We start from the raw sequence: 23,396 nt of genomic DNA on the forward strand, positions 1-23,396 counted from the left end.
ATTCTCACTAATATTTGAATGTGCCTTATTTCCAATGATCAAATTTATAACCTTATGAACAGCATGAACTTGGTTAGAATGACTCTTAACATAACAAACAAACACTGGTTGCTCTAGGCTGGCCACTGACAAGTCTGTGACTGTGCTTTCTGTGCTGATTCCACTCAGCAGGAAGCTCCCAAGGACTGAAGCTCTAGGCAGCTCATTCCTCACTCTCCTGCTATGTGCTCACTATTGACAACCTTTCACTTCTTAAATGCTCCTTTCTAGTCTCTTGCAATCCTATCTCTGTCCTGTCCCTAAACAATATGTCTAAAAATTTATCTTCATGAAAGTAATTGCCTTTCTGTACTTGCTAACAATATTTTCCATAATAAATAAATATTCATGGAAAAATTCCATTTTTATTTACAGAATCACTTTAGATTATCTTGCTTTTCTGGAAGGCTTATATTGTATATGGAACCAAGTGTAATCTGCTGTGATTGAGTTCTATTTTATTTTGTGATATCTGTTCAATGTTTCTTCTTCACTTTTATTTTCTAAATCTTAATGATTTTTTAAAAATAAAGCATATCTGCACTCTAAATTCTGAATCTCTTTATATTAAAACACACACACATATATATATATATATATATTTCACACATTTGCAAATAATTTACTTTATTCAAATGGTTACCCAAAGTGAAAAAATAAATTTAGTTTTAGTGGAATAAAGAAATTAGATAGATTGTTATACTTAAAATCACAGTGTCCACATGCATGATTCAAACTTAATAAATTTCTACATGGGATTTTTTTCTTTGAATGCAAGTCCCCATATTCACTTCTGGATACAGCACCCTCACAGAAAGAGATACCAACATAAACAGTGCTAATCTTACTCTGATGCTATTTAGTATTATGAATATCATTTTAGAAAGTCTTTGATCCAGTCCAAAAAATGAGGAATAGACTACAATGAAATATTGACATGTTTTGAATTAAAGTTGTGTATTTCTTTGCAAAGAGCTACAGTGCTTACTGAAACCAGAGTCAAAATTGTGGGGCCTTCAGTTCTGAATGGGGAGGGGGAGCCATTTTCTAAAAGGACCCCATATTGTAAATCTCTGAAGCTTATTTTCCTCAAGCCTAAGATTCCATTTGACACTGCCCAAAGTTATCTGGCCATACCAAGTAACCTATCTGGAAAAAACACAAGGGAGGGATAGGAATGTACTCTAGATAACAGCCAATCATTTTAAAGATCATAAGAAGCTAAAACCTACTAATTTTCTCTCAATATTAACTGGCTTGTGACCTTAAGGAAGTTGCCTCCTGTGGGAGGTGACCCTCCTAGAAAGTTTGAGTTTTGTGGCTGACTAAATAAAGTCTTTGCTTTATTTCAATTGTGCAGTCTCGTCCTTTGACTCTGGATCCTAACAAAAAATAGGACCCTTAAAAATAGATAATTTAAAAATTCAAATGATCATTTCTATAAAGAATTAAAGACATCTAGACAGTTCCTATAATCATATGAACTTTCAATTTTATTTATTTATTTTTTGTTTTTTCAGGCCACACCCATTTGATGCTCAGGGGTTACTCCTGGCTAAGCACTCAGAAATTGCCCCTGGCTTGGGGGGGACCATATGGGATGCTAGGGATCAAACCACAGTCTTTCCTTGGCTAGCACTTGAAAGGCAGACACCTTACCTCTAGCGCCACCTCGCCGGCCCCAACTTTCAATGTTTTAACAAAAGTGTTGTATGTTTCTCAGTGGACAGTTTACAGACTCTTACCAGTCATGAATTTGCTGTCTTTACCCAAATAATCAACCTAGACTTACACTTAAAAGATTCATTTATTTCTCCCTTTGTGACGTGTAGAAGCAACGTCCCCGTTATAGTGACTTGATTCTTGCAGAGCAAGTTTTTTTTAAACTGACTTTCAAATGTCAAATCTACCCTCAATGGTTCCTCTTTATGTCTGTCCTAATTTCTTTCCCTTATGAGCCTAACTCAGCCACATCCAAACATCCCATTTCAACTAATCACCCCTTCAAGACTGTCTCTTCTAAATCAGTACATTCAGACATGGTAGATATTGGGATTACTATATGTTAGATAAATAATATAAATTAATTTTTGCAATAAAATAACTTTAAACCATATTTTGAAAATCATTAGTACTAGCAGGTAATTTCTCTGACCTTCATACCTAAAAGTCTAAAAAGCTACAGCTATTCTTAAAGTTAGTTGCCTTTTTCCTCTCTTTTTAGTTTTTAAATAATTGACTAGAGTCAATACAGAGACAATATTTTCTCTAAAGCTTCAATTGGTCCCAGGTCTAATTGTACAACATCATGTGGAGACTTCTGTCAATTCAGAAATTTCTGAAATTGATTTACCTTTGTGATTTCTTTTTTTGTTTATTTGTTTTGTTTTGTCTGTTTTAGGGCCACACCCAGTGGCACTCAGGGGTTACTCCTGGCTATATGCTCAGAAATCGCTCCTGGCAGGCTCAGGGGACCATCTGGAATGGTCAGTTCTGGGTTGGCCCCATGCAAGGCAAATGTCCTATCCTTTTGTAATTTCTTGACTTAAAACCTCTAAGAGTATTTCTATAAATACCCTCTGAATTTCATTCTAGTTATTTTTTTAGAAAATAGAACTGTGATAAATGTAACAGACAAATATTCAGGCTCTATGACATAGTAACAGTAAGGAAGTGGTGATAAAAGGTGGGTAATTTAGTTAAAGTTCAAATAAAAGTAATTGCATGGTGAAGGACAGAGTGGATCTGCTCTTTGTTTAGAAAGTTCAGGTGCTGATATGAAAAAGTGTACAACTAAAAGGTACACAACATCATAATGCAAGATGATTTTAAAAAATTATTATGAAATTAAAAATCTGGGAATAGAGTTTGTTTCAGAAGCAATATTGTCCATCTTTATGCAAAGCATGAGGAATTCTGCCTTAATCACAAGGAAACTGCTCCTAAATGTAGAGGGACCTTAGATTCATCTTAGAACCTGACAATAGGTAGATGTCCTGTCTCCCCTCTTTGCCTGGTAGCATTGGGATATTAAAGCTATCTGAAGGGATGCTAGTATGTCACATTTATGGGAAATAACATGGTAGAGCTAGTTACACATAAATTATTTGAAGTTAAAAACAAAACCTCAGAAGTGATCTGGAACAGCATGTTTATTGCAGAAAAATCAGTAAGACTTGCTAGAGATGTGAACACATGGACATAGATATGTCTGGTCATGCCTGGAGTTTTCCACACACTATAACTGTACTCTTTTAAAGGTAGCTGCATGAGAATTGCCTGGAAACTTTCTTATTACACAGATAAACTCAAGGGACTCTGATTTATAAGTTCAGGAATAATTGGACTAAATAATTCATTATATGTGTGTGTATTTGAAAATTAAAAGAAAATACTGATACTAATTGCATAAAGTCCACACATTATGTTTTTATGTCCATAAGGAGGTAGATGTTCTTTAATGCATGTAATAGTTTTTAATATAGGACCTTTAACACAATGTATGCACACTTACATGCAAAGAACATTCAATGTGAGCACTACAAGATTATATCATGGAACTTTAAGTTCCCTTCATAATTTTATAAAAAAGCTCAGATTAAGCAGAGAAAACCTCTTCAACAAGTGGTGCTGGCAGAACTGGTTAGCCACTTGCAAAAAAGCGAACATAGACCTCCAGTTAACATCATGTACAAAGGTAAAATCTAAATGGATTAAAGACCTTGATATCAGACCTGATACCATAAAGTATATAGAATGACACATCGGTAAAACACTCCATGACATTGAGACTAAAGGCATCTTCAAGGAGGAAACTGCACTTTGCAAACAAGTGAAAGCAGACATCAATAGATGGGAATACATTAAGCTGAGAAGCTTCTGCACCTCAAAAGAAATATTGCCCAGGATATAAGAGTCACCCACCGAGTGGAAGAAACTATTCACCCAACACCCATCAGATAAGGGGCTAATATCCAAAATATACAGGGCACTGACAGAACTTTACAAGAAAAAACATCTAATTCCATCAAAAAAAGGGGAAAAGGAATGAACAGATGTTTTGATAAAAAGGAAATACAAATGGCACATGAAAAAATGCTCCTCATCACTAATCATCAGGGAGATGCAAATCAAAACAGCAATGAGATATCACCTCACACCACAGAGATTGGCACACATCACAAAGAATGGGAACAATCAGGGATGTGGAGAGAAAGGAACTCTTATCCATTGCTGGCGGGAATGCCGTCTAGTCCAACCTCTATGGAAAGCGATATGGAGATTCCTCCAAAATCTGGAAATTGAGCTCCCGTTCAACCCAGCTATTCCACTCCTAGGGATATACCCTAAGAACACAAGAATACATTACAAAAACCCCCTTTTCACACCTATATTTATTGCAGCACTATTCATAATTGCCAAGCTCTGGAAACAACCAAGATGCCCTTCACCAGACAAATGGCTAAAGAAACTATGGTACATATACACAATGGAATATTATGCAGCCGTCAGGAGAGATGAAGTCATGAAATTTTCCTATACATGGATGTATATGGAATCTATCATGCTGAGTGAAATAAGTCAGAGGGAGAGAGAGACGCAGAATAGTCTCACTCATCTATGGGTTTTAAGAAAAGTAAAAGCCATTTTTGCAACAATCCTCTGACAATGAGAGGAGGGCTGGAACTTCCAGCTTACTTCATGAAGCTCACCACAAACAGTGGTGAGTGCAGTTATAGAAATAACTACACAGAGAACTACCATAATCATATGAATGAATGAGGGAACTGGAAAGCCTGTCTGGAATACAGGTGGGGGTGGGGTGGGATGGAGGGAGATTTGGGACATTGGTGGTGGGAATGTTGCACTGGTGAAGGGGGTGTTCTTTACATGACTGAAACCTAATCACAATCATATATGTAGTCAAGATGTTTAAATAAAGAAAAAAATTTTTAAAAAGTAGTTTAAGCTATATAATTAGTTCTTAAATAGCCTGTTTTAAAATGGTAGGTCATACTACATATTTTTAGACTGTCCTTAAATTCATTGCAATCTAGGAGACATCATTCCCTCCGCAATTATTTCAATATGGATCATAAATTTCTCTTTGTCATGTTTTAATTTTCTTTGGTTCTTGATAATTTTTAGAGTTTCCTTGGAAAAATATTTTCTATTCAAGAATCCACATCACTTTCCAAGACCACTTCATCTTTTGAACATATCCAAGACTGATTCAATAATCTAAATAATATTTGAGAGTGAGGGGTGGGTAGTAGGATAGGGAAGCATTCACTGAACTTTAGACACAAATATTGTTTTCTTAAAATTATATTCATATTTGGGGCCAGAGAGATAGCACAGCCATAGGGCATTTGCCTTGCATGTGGCTGATCTAGGACAGATCTAGGTTGAATCCCCAGTGTCCCACATGATACCCCAAGCCAGGAGAGATTTCTAAGTACATAGCCAGGAGTAACCCCTGAGCATCACTGGGTGTGGCCCCCAAACAAAAAAAACACAGTTATATTAATATTTATAATGAGAAGACTAGAATTTTATGCTATCAAATTCAAAAATCTAATTCAAAAATCTAAACTAAGATTTTTCACATTTCTAGTTTATCAGTATTTGATCCTTACATTAACTTGTTCTCCACTAGAGGAAACTTATTCTATAGAAAAATAAAGCCATTATTTTAATAGATTTTTAATACTAAATTCTTGACTTTCATTATAAGCTTTTTAAAGTCAAAGAAACTACTGGAGCCAGAATGATAGTATAATGGGCCATGCTTATGTGACTGACCCAGGTTAATCTCAGGCATCCCATAATCTGAGCCTAGTCAGGAGCCAGATGTAAGTCCTGAGCATCACTGAAATTGACCCCAAAATAAACAAACAAAAATAAAGAAATAAGTAATTTATAAAGAAAGCTATAAAAGCATTTCTTCATATTTTTAAATGACCTCTATATAATATCTACTTAACGTAATTTTTATTAAATTTTCCCCACCAAATTTTATTCTTCTCTGAAAAAACTTGTACTTAAAAATTAATTTTTTACTACTTTTTCTTTACCCTCTATGGAAATTATACTCTTGTATTATTTCTTTTTCTTAATATTATTCTCATGTAAGATAATAATTTCCCAACTTTTATGTTATAAACTACTGACATAATAATAGTGGAACTATTAATGTCAAAAGAAATTGATTACATGGGTTATACTTTTGAAAAGAATATTTATACTAGGGACCGAAGTGGTGGCACAGTGGTATGGCATTTGCCTTGCATGCGGCTGACCCAGGAAGGACCAAGTCTTGTTCCTTGGCATCCCATATGGACCCCAAGCCAGGAGTGATTTCTGAGTGCATAGCCAGGAGTAAACTCTGAGTGTCACTGGGTGTGGCCCAAAAACTAAAAATATAAAATAGAATATACTAAAGTTTGTAGAAAACTACAAAAATAAGAAAAGTACTAGATATTGTATATTATTTTCCATATAATTACTGTATGTACTATTCAAACCTACTGACATAGATACAGTAATTGCTGACATAATAACCCAGAGGAGATAAGCCATGTTTCACCAGAAATTCATTAAACTTCAGAGAATGACATCAATGACAGTTTTGGTACCATATCTTTGTGCTAATTTTACTATGCTATAGTTAGTGAAAACTTTCTCAGAATATAATCAGAGCCTTGTACCCAATTATTTCTAAAAGAAAAGACTCTAGTTCCATTTCTATTGTACAACTAGAAATCCATTGTTCTTTCTGCCACTGTGAAATATGAATAGTTTACCAGAAAAATGCTTCATATATCCAAGAAAATGCAAAGCATTGTAAAAAGGGAAAATAGAGACATAATGGGACTGGCAGATTAAATCCTGTGTTTCTTCCCATTGGACTTGTTGTTGACCACATGGGACAGAAGAAAGAAATCCTATATGTGGAGCTTTAATTATCTATTTAGTTATTTTGGGGGGTACTTGGACTCTCACAGGTTACTCTTGGTTCTGCAATCAATTGCTCCTGACAGGCTCAGGGATCATACAGGATGTCTGGAATCAAACCTGTGTAGGCTATGATTGGCCTTACAGTTGTACTATCACTCCTCCCAAGTGTAGTTTTGAGCCTCCTGTCTCCGTCACTTATCATGAGCGTCATGATAAGTCATCATGACCTCATGAGTCTAATAACATGCCTCTACTTTCTTCAGAGCTCAGTATTCTCAGTCCTAAAATGTGGAGATTGTCCATGGCTTTTTTTCTTCTTTACATTAGCATAGAATATACATATATGTGAAATGAGTTTTAATATCGACCTTTTTAAACCCAAGACCACACATTATCTTATCTATTAATGTATGTATAGAATTTTATTCACCTCTTGTGTGCAAAAGGAATGAAAAACAATTCTTATAAAATGTATTCTAATGTTAATTATTCTCTAACTTTGCAAGACTCGTGCTAATTTTACGTACCTGAAGTGAAAATATAGACTGAGTGAAAAATTAAACTTAATTAACTTTTATTTCAAAATCAATATTACCCAAAGCATATGTTGAAAAAGAAAACAAACTAAGAGGTGAAGTACCTATTACTACTATAGAAATGCTATCTGCCTAAATGAATAAGCATAAACAAACAGTATTTACTTTACATAGCAGAGGACTGATTTATGTTCAGTTACTTCATGCTGCAGGTTTTTGCCATCATAATTTTATGTATAGTTTCTTCACATGTGCTGCCAATATGATTTTAATTATAATTTTAAAATAAGGGCAATTTTATGTTTCTTCTCTTTTCTGAACAAGATAATTATATTTCCTTAGAATATGAATTGCTAAAATATTTTAGATCCAGAAATTCTTCAAAGAACAATTAAGTCTTTGCTGAAACATGAAATAGAAGATAGTTGTAGAGCAGATTAAAGTGTTTCATTCATTGCTTGCAATGAGAATTCTATTTTAAACAAATCGCTTAGCTTTTGCCCAAATTCAAAACCTCTGATTCTAAGATGTTAAATTATATTTTGAATAAGCTTGATTATATGCAGCACAAGAAAACCTTGTAAACTCTGAAGTTTTTCAAGTAAATCAAATACTTATTTTTCCTACATAAAAAATAGAAAAAATAATATGATTGTAATGTTAAGCATGATATATTTTAAGAAACTTTTTAAAGAATTTCTCAATTATCTTATCTCTTTTGCAGAAAAAAACGATGAAAAAGTATTTAAAGTTATTTAAAGTTCTTAAATTAAGAGGATAAAATGGACTGTAACCATAAACTACTGGCTTGTTCTGAATTTTAAAGCTGAATTTCATTTTCATACTGCTACTATATTATATATTTTCTTTTTTTTTATTCCTGTATAATTTCAGAGGTGTTGGAGCTTTCTTTTGTTATTTGGATGTAGCCACAAATGCTACACTGTATATAAAGTTTACTGTTCGAAAGAAAAGCTTATAGAATATTTTGTTAGACAAAAGTAACAGCCTGGGGCCGAGAGATAACACAGCGGCCTGATCCAGGACCTAAGGTGGTTGGTTTGAATCTCAGCATCCCGTATGGTGCCCTTGTGCCTGCCAGGAGCTTTTTCTGAGCAAATAACCAGGAGTAACCCCTGAGCACCGCCGGGTGTGGCCCCCTCAAAAAAAAAAAAAAACAATCAAATAAAATACAAAAGTAGCAGCCTCTTGCTCAACCTAGTATTCCAAAAGTTCTAAGGTTTCTTTTGAGTCATTGAGGGAACAAGTTACATGTAGTAAACTGATAACTTTCATTCTCACAAGAATGTTATGGAAAACAGGAAAAAATAATATACCACAAGCATCTTATTTAGCATGTACTTTATGAGTCATTAAATACCACACTACATTAAATGTTACAGTGGTCAAGAATTAAGAGATGCATGAGGTGAAAAGAGCAGACTATCCACACTCATGTGGATTTACAGAGAATTAGGAATACAGTCTTTTTTTTTCTGTAGTTGGAACAGTAATTCAGTATTCAATTGGTCAAATAGAATACTAGAGACCTAGAGATGAGCAAGACCTCCAAGGAGCTAAGTCAGCACAGTCCTTGACATAGGAAATGACTCAGAAAATGATACCAGTGTTGACTCTGGTAAATTCCTGTAAATTTGAGGCCACATTTGAATCTCCTCTACTTGAGACTCTGTGGGGTGAGTATTCACTTAAACTAGAAAAAGGGAACAGAGAGATGTCTTAAATTCGTCAGCCATGGCATTCTTTATGTAATAGCTTTAGTAAATGCTGCAGAGAGAGAAGGGGTATTGAGTTACTCTGCATCAGCACACATAAATAACGTTTGTCTTTTGAAGAGTAATTTTTAAAATGCGCTGTCTTAGTAAATTACAAATACAAAATTTAGCAACTTTCAAAAAAGAACTACATCTGCTATGTCATAATTTATATCTCCATGACATTAATTTCATAATTATAATAATAATTGTACATGTTTGTCCTTCTCTTAACCTTCACCCTTTGCAATCACCAATAGTTTCTATCTGTGAGCTTCTTTTTATATGTTTTTGATTGATCATACAGACCAGGTCAATAGCACTTATATTTGCTATATTACTCAATACCATCAATAATGAAACATCATTCATTTTTATGATTCGATATTATGGGATTGGAGAGATGAATGAATAAATGAATGTATATAAAATACATGGATGAAAGACTGAGTGGAATAATTAAATAATAGAAGAGATGAAATATGGGAGAAAGGAAAGAAGGAAAATAATGGATGAGGGATAAATAGAAGGATGGATGTAAGGAATTAATTTTTTAACAAATGTTATTTTGTTTTGTTTTGTTTTTGGTCAGTGATGCTCAGGGATTAGTACTGGCTCTGCACTCCAAAATCATTCCTAGTAGGCTGGGAGACCATGTAGGATGCTGGGGATCCAACCCTCATTGGCCAAGTGAAAGGCAAATACCCTACTAGCTATGCTACAACTCCAGCCCCTGAATATATTTAATATATTTATTTTTATAAAAATATTATAATTTATTTGAACAGTTGTTCTGGTAACATGGTTACAATACTGTTAATGTTCCTGGTTTTGAGACAAAGTCAATATACTCCATAACCATCAAAGTTCTATCTCTAGCACCATTTTCTCCCACAACAAACATCACCATTGATTGCTTATTAATTTCAGTCTAAAAGATTTTTTTTACCATTTGACATTATCTGTTACCTTGTTTTATATATTTCACAGATAAGTGATATCATATATTATTTATTCTTCTCCCTCTGATTTAGTCATTTTAACACGATGCCTTCCAGTTCTACTTTGCTGCAGATTGTTTTACCTTTCTTAGAGCTTCACACTAAATAATCCACTTATTTATCTTTTTAGCATACAAAGGCACTTGGATTATAAATAATATCACTTTAAGTGTGATAATTTGTAGTTTAGTATTTGGGAAGATATTATATTAAATAAAGTAACCCAGAAGAAAAAGAATAAATACAGAATTATATTACTTATATGTAGTATTTAGAATAACTGCATGAGGAAATGCAAAGGTCTAAATTGGATTTGTCTCAAACATCCTTGGCCTCAGAGTATAATGAGGAGAAGGAAAGAAACTGAGTGAAGGAGGAATAAAACAAATATGAAAGGATGAGGGCAGGAGCCAAGTTGTCTCAAATATTTTGGTGGAGATAAAATAAAATAGGACAGAACTAAAATCCAATCCAAAAAAAAAGTAATGGAATCAAAAGACCCAAACTCTAACAAACTAAACTTTAAATGGTCCTGTACACTGGCAGGCTGGGGGAAAGGGGTATGTATACACTCTGGGGACGTGGTAGAGAGAGGTCAGCAGTGGTGGTGGGACTGATCCTGATTCATTGTAAGTCTGAAGCTCAAAATGAAGGACTATGCAAATTAAATGGTTTCAATAAAATTAAAAAATATCAGAAATGTAATTGGTTAATAGTATGGTGTCTCCACTTATACTTATTTAATGAGGCTTCATATTGATTTCCATAGTGTCTACACTATTTTAAAATTCAATGAAAATTACATAAGAGCCTTTACAGTCTTATAAATATATATCTTTCAGGTCCTTTTGATAATAGTTATTCTCATAAGTGTGGGACATCTTGTGCCTTTGAGTTGAATTATCCTGATTATTAGTTATATCATTAGATTATTTATTATCAATTGATTATTATATTTTATTAGTATATTATTATTTATATTCAAATTATATAAAGCATTAAATTGATTATATATATAATTTGTTATACTATATTATTAATATTCTGATATTAATCATCTTGTCATGTACCTTTTTGTATTAAGAAAGTTTGTATGGGGCCGGAGAGATAGCATGAAGGTAAGGCATTTGCCTTGCAAGCAGAAGGTCAGTGGTTCGAATCCCAGCACCCCATATGGTCCCCCGAGCCTGCCAGGAACAGTTTCTGAGCATCGAGCCAGGAGTGACCCTTGAGTGCTGCCGGGTGTGACCCAAAAACAAAAGCAAAAACAAAAACAAAAAGAAAGTTGGTAGCTTTACTTTAGTAAATCATCTAAACAGATCCTCTACATATTTTTAACTTGAATTATATGTTGTTGGACTATTTAGTTCTTTCTGCTATTAGTTTTGAGATCTTTGAAAAATTATCTCCTTAGCATTTATATAATCAACAAATATTTCCCAATGTTTTATCCCATTTTTACTTTGTTAATGGCTTCCTTTGCTATACAGAAATGTTTGACTTGTTGTAACTATTTTAGTTATATACTTTTTATTTTGGTTTGGAGTCAAATTCAAAAAATCATCAGCAAGAAAAATGCCAAGGAAGTAATGTATTGTTTTCTTTTAAGAGTTTATGATATTATGTCTTATGTATAAGTGTTTAGTCCATTTTGAGTTAACTCTTGTATATGATATAAGATAATGGTCCTGTTTCATTTCTTTGAAAATGGCTCTTTACTTAAACAGGTGTTAAAAATTGAACTCAGGGTTGCATCCATTTAGAGCATATTCTTTACAACTAAACTATGACCCTAGGTCAAAGAAATTTTATAGAACAACTTACATTTATTTTAGCATTCAGGCTATACCATCACTGTTTGTACAATATGATCTTAACATAATTCTTGACCTACAGTCTGAGTAAATATTTTAAATGAATGCATGCATGAATAAATGAGTGATTTAATGAGTTAAAATATCTATATAATATTCTTATAAGTGATAAAAATGATTTAAATTTTAGAAGTTTGAGAGGAGAAATGGAATAAATTAGAAACTAAAGAGCTAAGGCTGGGAAAATCTATGCTGGCCCAGTGGGGCCCGACTGTGAGAAACTGTGAGTGCTACCTAGGTGTGTTTGTCTCCTATCCTGTCTCCTGAACCTCTTGGGAGTGGACCAAAAAGGGCCCAGAAAATTCGCTCTCCCAGAGGCTCATTCAAGGGGCCCGAATGCCAAGGTACTGTTTCCAAACGTGAGAACTGGCTATAAGCAATATTTTGCAGAAGGCAGGTCCCCTGTTTGTGACATCAGGCTGGGAAAATCTAAGCTGGCCCAGTGGGTCCCGACTGTGAGAAACTGTGAGTGCTGCCTGTGTGTGTTTGTCTCCTGTCCTGTCTCCTGAACCTCTTGGGAGTGGGCCGAAAACGGCCCAGAAAATTCACTCTGGCTGTACGCTCTTTCTAAGGAAGAATGCCACTGCAACAAGAAGAAAAAAATTACACTAAGAACTGTGCTGGATCACTGAAGCCCAGCATTTCTTCCCGGACTGTCTTCTCTGCTGAGTGCTCCAGGCTAAGATTTGATCCTGTGTGAGGCTTCATCCACAGAGGGCTCCCCTTCCTTGGAGGCAAGTCGACCCACCCAGAAAGGGTGGAGCCAGAGGAGCTTGGCCGTGCACATCATTTAGCCAATACCACCAAAACATGTAGAAAAACCCACAATACAAGTGTGACAATGGGGAAATGACGCAGGCCAGAATCAGACATAGAAAATGAAGATGACAATTCTGATGGCCAGAAAACGGCCAACCAAATAATCAATCTCTCAGATAAGGAGTTTAAACAAGAAATATGGAAGATGCTCAAAGAACTCAAAGAAACCATGGATTGAGTTGAACAGAACACTAATAAAAACCAAAAAAAAAATGAAGACAGAAATCACAAAACTCCAAACTGAAATAACAGGTCAAATAACAGGCCTGAAAAACTCAGCAAACGAATTGAATGACAAAATGGATAAGCTCTCCAACAGGGTAACAGAAGCTGAGAATAGAATTGGTGCTGTGAAAGACAAGATAAATAACAACTCCATACATCGGGAGAGATTGGGAAAAAAAAAACTTAAAGCAAATGAGCAAACAATGGAAAAATTAGTCAAAGAATGTGAACAGATTAAAATAAAAGTTTATAATAAGCTCAATAGAAACAACTTAAGAATCGTTAGAGTCACAGAGACCCAGAAGAAAATTTCCAGGAAGAATCAATGGTCAAGAATATCATTAAAGAGAAACTTTAATGAATATATGCGATCAAAACCAGCATGCCCGAAGAGAACCAACCAAAAGAGACACCAGAAAAAATACCCCAAGACACATCCTAGTCACAATGACGAATCCCACAGATAGAGACAGAATTTTGTAAGTAGCAAGATCAAAAAGGGAAATTACGTTAAAAAAAATCCTTGAGATTTACAGCAGACCTGTCACCAGAAACACTCAAGGCCAGAAAGCAGTGGAAGGAATAGTGACGAAACTCAATGAAATAAATGCTTCACCTAGAATACTGTACCCAGCAAAACACACTTTCACGTTTGACAGAAGAATACATGGTTTCACAGACAAACAACAGCTTAGAAACTTTACAGACTCAAAACCAGTCTTAAGAGAAAAACTGAAAGACTTATTTTAAGACAAGACTGACCAAAAGACACACCAAATTTCGATATAAAGATGGCATTAAATCCCAGGACAATATTTTCTCTCAATGTCAATGAACTAAATCCACCAGTTAAGAGACGCAGAATGGCTAAATGGATCAAAAAACTCAATCCAACCTTCTGCCTACAAGAAACAAACCTGACTAGTCAGAACAAATATAGACTCAAAATAAAAGACTGGAGAAAAATTATTCAAGAACCAACACCCATATAAAAGCTGGATGGCCATACAATTAGCAGACGATCCAAATTTTATACTCAGGAAAGTTGTAAGGGACAAAGATGGACATTTTTTATTAACCAAGGGGTAAGTACAGTAGGAAGAAATTATTCTCCTAAACATATATGCACCGAATGATGGGCAAGCAAAATATTTAATACAATTGTTGACAAATCTGAAAAATAATATCAATAACAACACAATAATTGTGGGGGACCTCAACACGACTTTGTCACCACTGGCTAGGTCAGACTGAAACCCAACAAGATTATACTAGACCTGAGAATAGAAATGGAAGAAAGAGGCCTAGTAGATATATCTAAGACACTCCATCCCCAGAAACCTGGATAGACATTTTTTTCCAATTTACATGGGACATTCTCCAGGATAGACTACATGCTGGCACATAAAACATACCTCCATAATATCAAGAGGATAGAAATTTTGCAGGCTACCTTCGCTGACCACAAGGCTCTGAAATTATATGTGAATTACAAAGGGACACAGAAGAAAAACTTTAACACCTGGAAGTTAAACAGCCTCATACCGAATAACAAGTGGGACCGAGATAAAATCAAAGAAGAAATCAAAACTTTCCTGGAAACAAATGATAATAAAGATACAAACAATCAGAATTTATGGGACACAGCAAAAGCAGTACTGAGAAGAAAATTTATAGCTTTGCAAGCACACATTAGTAAGGAAGAAGGGGCCTACCTGCTTAATGACACAGCTCATAGAATTAGAAAGTGCTCAACAAAAATACCCAAAAATAGGGAGACAGAAGGAAATAACAAAGCTGAGAGCAGAAATCAACAAATTGGAAACACAAAAAACAATTAGAAAGATCAACGAAAGCAGAAGTTGGTTCTTTGAAAAAATAAACAAGATTGATAGACCACTGGCAAAACTAACAAAGAAAGAGAAAGAGAGAGAAAAAATTGATAAACTTGTATTAAGAATGAAAAAGGAGAGATCACTTTTGGCAGAGATTCAAAGGGTAATCAGAAACTACTTTGAGAAACTATGCCACTAAAAATTAGAACCTGGAAGAAATGGATAAATTCTTGTACTCTTATAATCTTCCACACTTGAAAAAGAGGATGTGGCATATCTAAACACCCCCATCACTATTGATGAAATTAAAATGGTAAGCAAATATCTGCCCAAAAACAAAAAGCCCAGGCCCAGATGGATTCACTAATGAATTCCTTCAAACTTTCCAAGAGGATCTACTACCAATCCTGGCAAGACTCTTTCATGAAATTGAAAAAAGGGAACACTTCCAAATAGCTTTTATGAAGCCATCATCACCTTGATGCCAAACCAGGCAGAGATGCTACAAAAAAAAGAAAATTACAGACCAATATTGCTGATGAATGCAGATGCAAGGATCCTCAACAAAATCTTGGCAAATAGGATTCAATGCCTCATTAAGAAGATCATCCACTACGATCAAGTAGGTTTCATCCCAGGAATGCAAGAATGGTTTAACATCCGTAAATCTATCAACATAATACACAACAACACAACAAGAAAAATAGAAATCACATGATCATATCAATAGACGCAGAGAAAGCATTTGATAAGGTCCAACACCCATTCTTGATCAAAACTCTCAGCAAGATGGGAGTGAAAGGAACCTTTCTCAATATAGTTAAGGTCATCTACCACAAGCCAGTGTCAAATATTATCCTCTATGAAAAAAAACTAAAAGCCTTCCTTCTTAATTCTGGCACAAGACAAGAATGTCCTCGCTCACCATTCCTATTCAACATAGCAATGGAATTATTTGCTATAGCAATTAGGCAAGAAAAAGATATGAAGGGAATCCAGATAGGAAAGGAGAAGTAAAGCTCTCATTGTTTGCAGATGACATGATACTCTCTTAGAAAACCATAAAGACTCTACCAAAAAGCTTCTAGAAACAATAGTCTTATAGAGCAAGGTGGCAGGCTACAAAATTAACACACACAAACCAATCGCCTTCCTATACACTAATAGTAATAAGGAAGAAATGGACATTAAGAAAACAACTCCATTCACAATAGTGCCACACAAACTCAAATATCTTGGAATCAACTTGACTAAAAATGTGAAGGACCTATACAAAAAAACTATAAAACTCTTCTCCAAGAAATAAGAAAGGACAAGCAGAAATGGAAACACATACCCTGCTGATGAATTGGCAGGATTAACATCAAAATGGCAATACTCCCCAAGGCATTATACAGATTTAATGCGATCCCTCTAAAGATACCCATGACATTCTTCAAAGAAGTAGATCAGCAATTTTGAAATTTATTTGAAACAATAAATACCTTAGAATAGCTAAAGCAATCATTGGGAAAAAGAATATGGGAGAAATTACTTTCCCCAAATTTAAACTTTACTACAAAGCAAAAGTTATAAAAACAGCATGCTATTGGAATAAAGACAGGCCCTCAGATCAGTGAAATAGGCTTGAATACTCAGAAAATGTTCCCTAGACATACAATCACATAATTTTTGATAAAGGAGCAAGAAATCCTAAATAGAGCAAAGAAAGCCTCTTCAACAATTGGTGTTGGCACAACTGGCTAGCCACTTGCAAAAAATTGAATTTAGATCCCCAGCTAACATCATGTACAAAGGTAAAATCCAAATGGAATAAAGACCTCGATATCAGACTCGAAACCATAAGATACATAGAACAACACATTGGCAAAACACTCCAGGACATTGAGTCTACAGGCATATTTAAGGAGGAAACTAAACTCTCCAAGCAAGTGAAAACAGAGATTAACAGATGGGAATATATTAAGCTGAGAAGCTTCTGCACCTCAAAGGAAATAGTGCCCAGGATACAAGAGCCCCCCACTGAGTGGGAGAAACTATTCACCCAATACCCATCAGATAAGGGGCTAATCTCCAAAATATACAAGGCACTGACAGAAATTTACAAGGAAAAAACATCTATTCCCATCAAAGAATGGGGAGAAGAAATAGACAGACAATTTGACAAAGAAGAAATAAAAATGGCCAAAAGACACATGAAAAAATGCTTCACATCACTAATCATCAGGGAGATGCAAATCAAAACAACTATGAGGTACCACCTCACACCACAGAGATTGGCACACATCAAAAAGAATGAAAACAAACAGTGTTGGCCGCGATGTGGAGAGAAAGGAACTCTTATCCACTGCTGGTGGGAATGCCGTCTAGTTCAACCTTTATGGAAAGCAATATGGAGATTCCTCCAAAAACTGGAAATCATGCTCCCATACGATCCAGCTATACCACTTCTTAGGAATATACCCTAGGAACACAAAAATACAATACAAAAATCTCTCCTTATATCTATATACATTGTAGCACTATTTACCATAGCAAGACTCTGGAAAAAACCAAGATGCCCTTCAACAGACAAATGGCTAAAGAAATGTGGTACGTATACACAATGGAATATTATGCAGCTGTCAGGAGAGATAAAGTCATGAAATTTTCCTATACATGGATGTACATGGAATCTATTATGCTGAGTGAAATAAGTCAGAGACAGTGAAAGATGCAGAATAGTCTTGCTCATCTATGGGTTTTAAGAAAAATGTAGAAATTCTTGCAATAAAAATTTTCAGACACAAAAGAGAGAAGGGCTGGAAGTTTCAGCTCACCTCATGAAGCTCACTGCAAACAGGGATGAGTTTAGTTCGAGAAATAACTACATTTTGAACTATCCTAATAATGAGAATATATGAGGATTATAGAAAGCCTGTCTAGAGTACAAGTGGGGGTTGGGTGGAGAGAAGTTAGATTTGGGACATTGGTGATGGGAATGTTGCACTGGTGATGGGTGGTGTTCTTTACAAGACTGAAACCCAAACACAATCATGTATGTAATCAAGGTGTTTAAATAAAATATAAAAAAAAGAAACTAAGGTTATCATAGGACTCATATGTTAATGGACATTTTTTTTATCACATTTATCGTTAATGTTCATTAGCTTGCAAGGAGTTACTGGATTCTTTTACTTAAGAATAGTGCTACTGCAAGCAATATAATGAATTCAATTTCTTCTGAGAAGCTAATAATTTCATTTCACAGTCACTAAATAAAAAGTACTTAAATGCACACCTACAGTACACACTTAAAATGCACACACTAAAAGTACTGCCAATATAAATGCAGTACTAGAGTATATGAAGCACAAAAATAAAAAGTGGTGATATTCCAGTTATTTCATCATGGAAGCACTTATTATTGTACAAAGAACTTTATTTTTAAATAATTAAAAAATCATTTACAGTGAAACTACAAAGAGATCTATGATTACGTTCAGTCATACAATGTTTTAACATGGTTCCCTTCACAGTTTTTACTTCCCTCTACCATTTCCCCTTGCCCCCATCTTATCCCCTACCCAACAGTCTGCATCTACAAGAAGCACTTTTTTATTTTTCATTTTATTGAAACTATTGTGATTTACAAAGTACTTTATAGTGGACATAAATGGATCAGGGTGAATTCCTCAAATGTGTTTCCAGAGTGTATTCCCAAACACCACCCTTTGCCACCCATACTGCCAGTATAACAGGCTCATTTAAAGTTTAGATCGTTGGAGCTTGAGTTTTTTTATTCCATTGCTATTGACTTTGGCTTGGCTATTTAGTTTGTCTTTTTTTTTTTTTTTTTTATCTCCACCAATGCACCTGAGACCACTTGGCCCCTGGTCCTCAACCTTTCTAATTTGTGTTTCTCCTCTTTCACTCACTTTCTTTACTTCTCTTCATTATATTCTCGACCGAGGATTTTCAAGACAACTCCCATTTAGACCATTGTGTTTCTTCATAGTCATTCTAAATACCACATATAAGTTATATCATTCTGTATTTATCATTCTTCTTTTGGCCTACTTTTTTTTAACATAATATCTTCCACTTCCATCTAAGTTGCAGCAAAATACATGATTCCATCATTCCGAATAGCTATGTAGTATTCCATCAGGTGTATATATGTGTATAAATATATATGTTTATCTGCTATAAACATATATATACACACCACATCTTTGTGATCTACTAATCTGTTGTTTGACATCTAGATTGATTCACATTTTAGCTATTGTAGTGTGTGCTGCAATAATAGTGATGTGCATACATCCTTTTGGATGAATGGTTTTTTTTTCTGGAAATATATACCCAAAAGAAGGATAGCTGGGTATATGGAAGCTCAATTAGGAGTTTACTGAGAACCCTCCATACTGTTTGCCATAGAGGCTGGACCAGGTATCATTCCCACCAGCAGAAGATAAGATCCTTTCTCATTACATTCTCCACAACAACAGAGATTGTTTCCATTATGTTTGAATGTGCCATCCTCACTGGTGTTAGATGATATCTCACGGTTGTTTTTATTTTTATTTCCATATTGATAAGTGATGATGAGCATTTATTAATGTTGGTCTATTTCAGAGAAGTGTCTGTTCATTTCCTCTTCCCATATATTTGCTTGTTTGTTTTTTGGGGCCACAGTCTCGGTAATGCTCAGGGGTTACTCTTGGCTGTGCGTTCAGAAATCTCTCCTGGCTTGGGGGACAATATGGGATGCCAGGGGATCAAATGGCGGTCTTTCCTAGGTTAGCACTTGCAAGGCAAATGCCCTATTGCTTGCGCCACCACTTTGGCCTCATCCTCTCCCCATTTTTAAGAGAGATTTAGGTTTTGTGGATTTAACTTTTGTAAGCTTTGTATATCCTAGATAAAAATCTTCTCCCATTTTGTTATCTGTCTTCTAATTTTTGCCCATGTTTCTTTGCCATACAAAAACTTTTAGTTTGACATAATCCTATTTATTTAGGTTTTATGCTATAGCTCTTGCCATTGGCATCCTATCATCAGAGATTTTTTGAAATTGAAGTATTGAAATGTTTTGACTATGTTTACCTAAATAAAATTTATGGATTCAGGTCTATTCTCAAGGTCTTTAATCTACTTCATATTGATTTTTATGTGTAAGATATGAGATATGGATTCATTTTTAAATTCTTTTATTTCTTTTTAATATTTTTGCCCCTGCCCCAATCTTTATTTCCTTACACATGGTTATCCAATTGTTACAACACCATTTGTTCAAGAGACCATCTTAATTCCTTTTAAAGTTTTTGGGTCCTTTGTCAAAGATTAATTGACCTCATAGTTGGAGGTTTTTCACTGGATATTTTATCCTTACTCATTGGTCTGAAAATCTTTCTTTATTCTGATATCATGCTGCTTTGATCACTATGGTTTTCTATTATAGCTTCAAGTTAGAAAACTGGGTGATGCCTCCCAGTTTCTCTTTTTCAATATCAATTTGGCTATCTTAGGTTTTTTTATAGTTCCACACAAACTTTATCATTGATTGTACATATACTTGTAAAATGATTTACTAAAAACTAAATAAATAATGTAATTATTGGTAGTTGTTTTGTTGGTATTTTTTTTTTTACGTTTTTAACCATACTTTCTAGTGCATAAGACAACTTTTTAAACCATGAAAAACTTCTTAAAAGTTGGGGATCATTGTATATGCCGGTATAATGCATGCTGAAAATTACTCCAGTTTCAGGGATGAGTGATCTACCCCCCTCTTACCACCACATCCCATCCAGATGCCAAGCATCATCACTCAGTCCTCTGTCCTGATTAATTTTTCAGGGCACACAGAGGAGCTGAGTTTCCCAGCACTGCATTCCATCCAGCCACAAGTTGTCATCTCTGGTATGCAGCTTTCCAGTGCTCTGCTTGTCCTGATTCATCTTCCAGGGCACACAAGCTGAGTTTCCGAGTGCTGCATCTTATCCAGCCACTGGGTATGCAACTTTCTAGTGTTCAGTCCTCTGTTCAGCTTTTATGGAATACAGAGGAGGTGCTCTGTCTTTCTCTAGCTGTTCTATTAATCACTGCATCTTGGCCAGCTGCTCTCGGAGAAGCCCCCTCTCCCTGCTCTCAATGTAGATCACAATTTAAAAATCACACTCACTAAAAATGATAAATGTAAAATAATTGTTGGCACTCCAAAGTCTAGTTTTATTAAACATATACTGCCAACATTTGAGGGTTATACTCTTTTTCTCTTATTTTTTTTAATTTCCAGTTAGTGTGTGTTAAAAGTAGTCGTATATACGGCGAATATAGCTCAAACCCTATATTTTAACAGGAAAAGCAAGGGTCGTCTTATATACCAGAAAATACGGTAATCAAGACCTAGAAATGACCTTGGTGTGTGTGTGTGTGTGTGTGTGTGTGTGTGTGTGTGTGTGTGTGTGTGTGTATCTTTTTTTGTTTATTTTTGGGCCACACCTGGATGCACTCAGGGATTACACCTGGCTCTGCTATCAGAAATTACTCCTGGCAGGCTGTGAAAGTGCATATGGGATGCCAGAAATTAAACTTGGGTCCGTCAAGGTCAGTCACCTGTAAGGTAAACGCCCAATTGCTGTGCTATCACTCTGACCCCTAGAAATGACTTTTGAGTGAAGAAGTAGCAAAGAAAAAAAGGGGATATTTAAAAGTACTTGTTCTTCACAATAAATAAAAAAGTAGAAAGCAAATCAAAAGAATGGCATTTCATTTTACAATGGTAAAGTTATTGTGTAAAACAGAAGTAATATATATTTAATAGACACAAGTTCATAATAAAATTATATCACTGATATATTCAATTTAGGAGACAAATAATAATAGAATCTCAAAAAATGTCATGTTCTCATTAAATTATTTTAATATATAAACTTTTTATTTTAAAATATTGCTATATATAATAAAATATTTATTAGAAAATAAAGGATTTTTATTCTGTTCTCAAAATATTAGTTCATAACATATTTAAAAACATCTTGCATAGTTCCTTCACTTATAATCTTTCTATTTTTTCTTTCTAATAATGAAATTAATATATGGGAAAAGAATGTCATTTTTAGTGACTTGAATATAGCACACCATAAATTGTCTGCCATATGATATTATCATATTTTATCCTTTTGGCAAGCTTGTTAGATAAGGATTATTATCTTCATTTTTAAACATGATAAACTGATACTTAGAAAGTCATTTAATCTTTAAAAAGTGAGGCATCTAGAACAGTATTTAGATGTTCTCTCTTTTAATTGCACTACAATTACATTAATTAAATGTGTTAAGAATTAACATAGCTTGAAATAGAAACCTGAGAAATGAATGGGTTGATCAAAGAGAGCATTCTATCAGTGACTGGAAAAAAAAACCCAATACTTCAAGGGAGAAAAGATTATTATTGCTTTGTATTATACAGGAATATAGAGTAGATAAAACGTTAGAATTATTTTGGTCAATGCATAGTGATGTTTAGGAGATCTATTTTCAAATTAGTAAAAGAAAGATAAAGGATAAAATGGATGATAATTGTAAACAAATAAGATATAACAAATGCATAAATTTATTTTTGATTCAAAGGATACTAAAGAAACTATGATGAGGGTCTAAGAGATAGTACAATGGGTAAGGGCTTAATCATATACAACTGACTGATAGATTCAGAATTCAAGGTATCTAAGTCCTTCTAGCTGTGATTAGAATGCAGATATAAGAATAAGTCACGAGTTTGCTTCTGGTCTGCTCCCCAACCTCTCCTCCATAAAAAACAAACAAAAACTATGTCCTGAAGTAAAGTCTATAAAACTGGTTGGGATATGCAACATAAATGAAATGGATAAAAGCTGAACAATATACAAATCAAATACATTAGTGAATAGACACAAAGGTTTTACTTTTTGTAGTTTATGTATTTGGGGGCTACAGTTGACTGTTCTCAAAGGTTTAGTCTTGGCTCTGTGTTCAGAAATCACTCCTGGAAGGAATTGGGGTACATATGGAGTGTCAGAGGATTAAATCTGGGCTGATTGAATGCAATGCAATAATCCATTCTACAGGGGCCAAAGAGATAGCACAGCCAGAAGTAACCCCTGAGTGCAGCAGGGTATGGCCCATAAACAAAAATAAATAAATAAATAAATAAATAAATAAATAAATAAATAAATAAATAAATAAGGAGTCCATTCTACAATCACTCTGGCTCCAAGGATTATACTTTGAACAAAAACATCTATCAAAGAATTTAACAATGCTTTAAATATAAAAAATAAGAAAAGAGGCATAATCCTTTACTAAA

The sequence above is a fragment of the Suncus etruscus genome, chromosome 1 (genome assembly GCF_024139225.1).
Source record: "Suncus etruscus isolate mSunEtr1 chromosome 1, mSunEtr1.pri.cur, whole genome shotgun sequence".
Classification (NCBI taxonomy): domain Eukaryota; kingdom Metazoa; phylum Chordata; class Mammalia; order Eulipotyphla; family Soricidae; genus Suncus; species Suncus etruscus.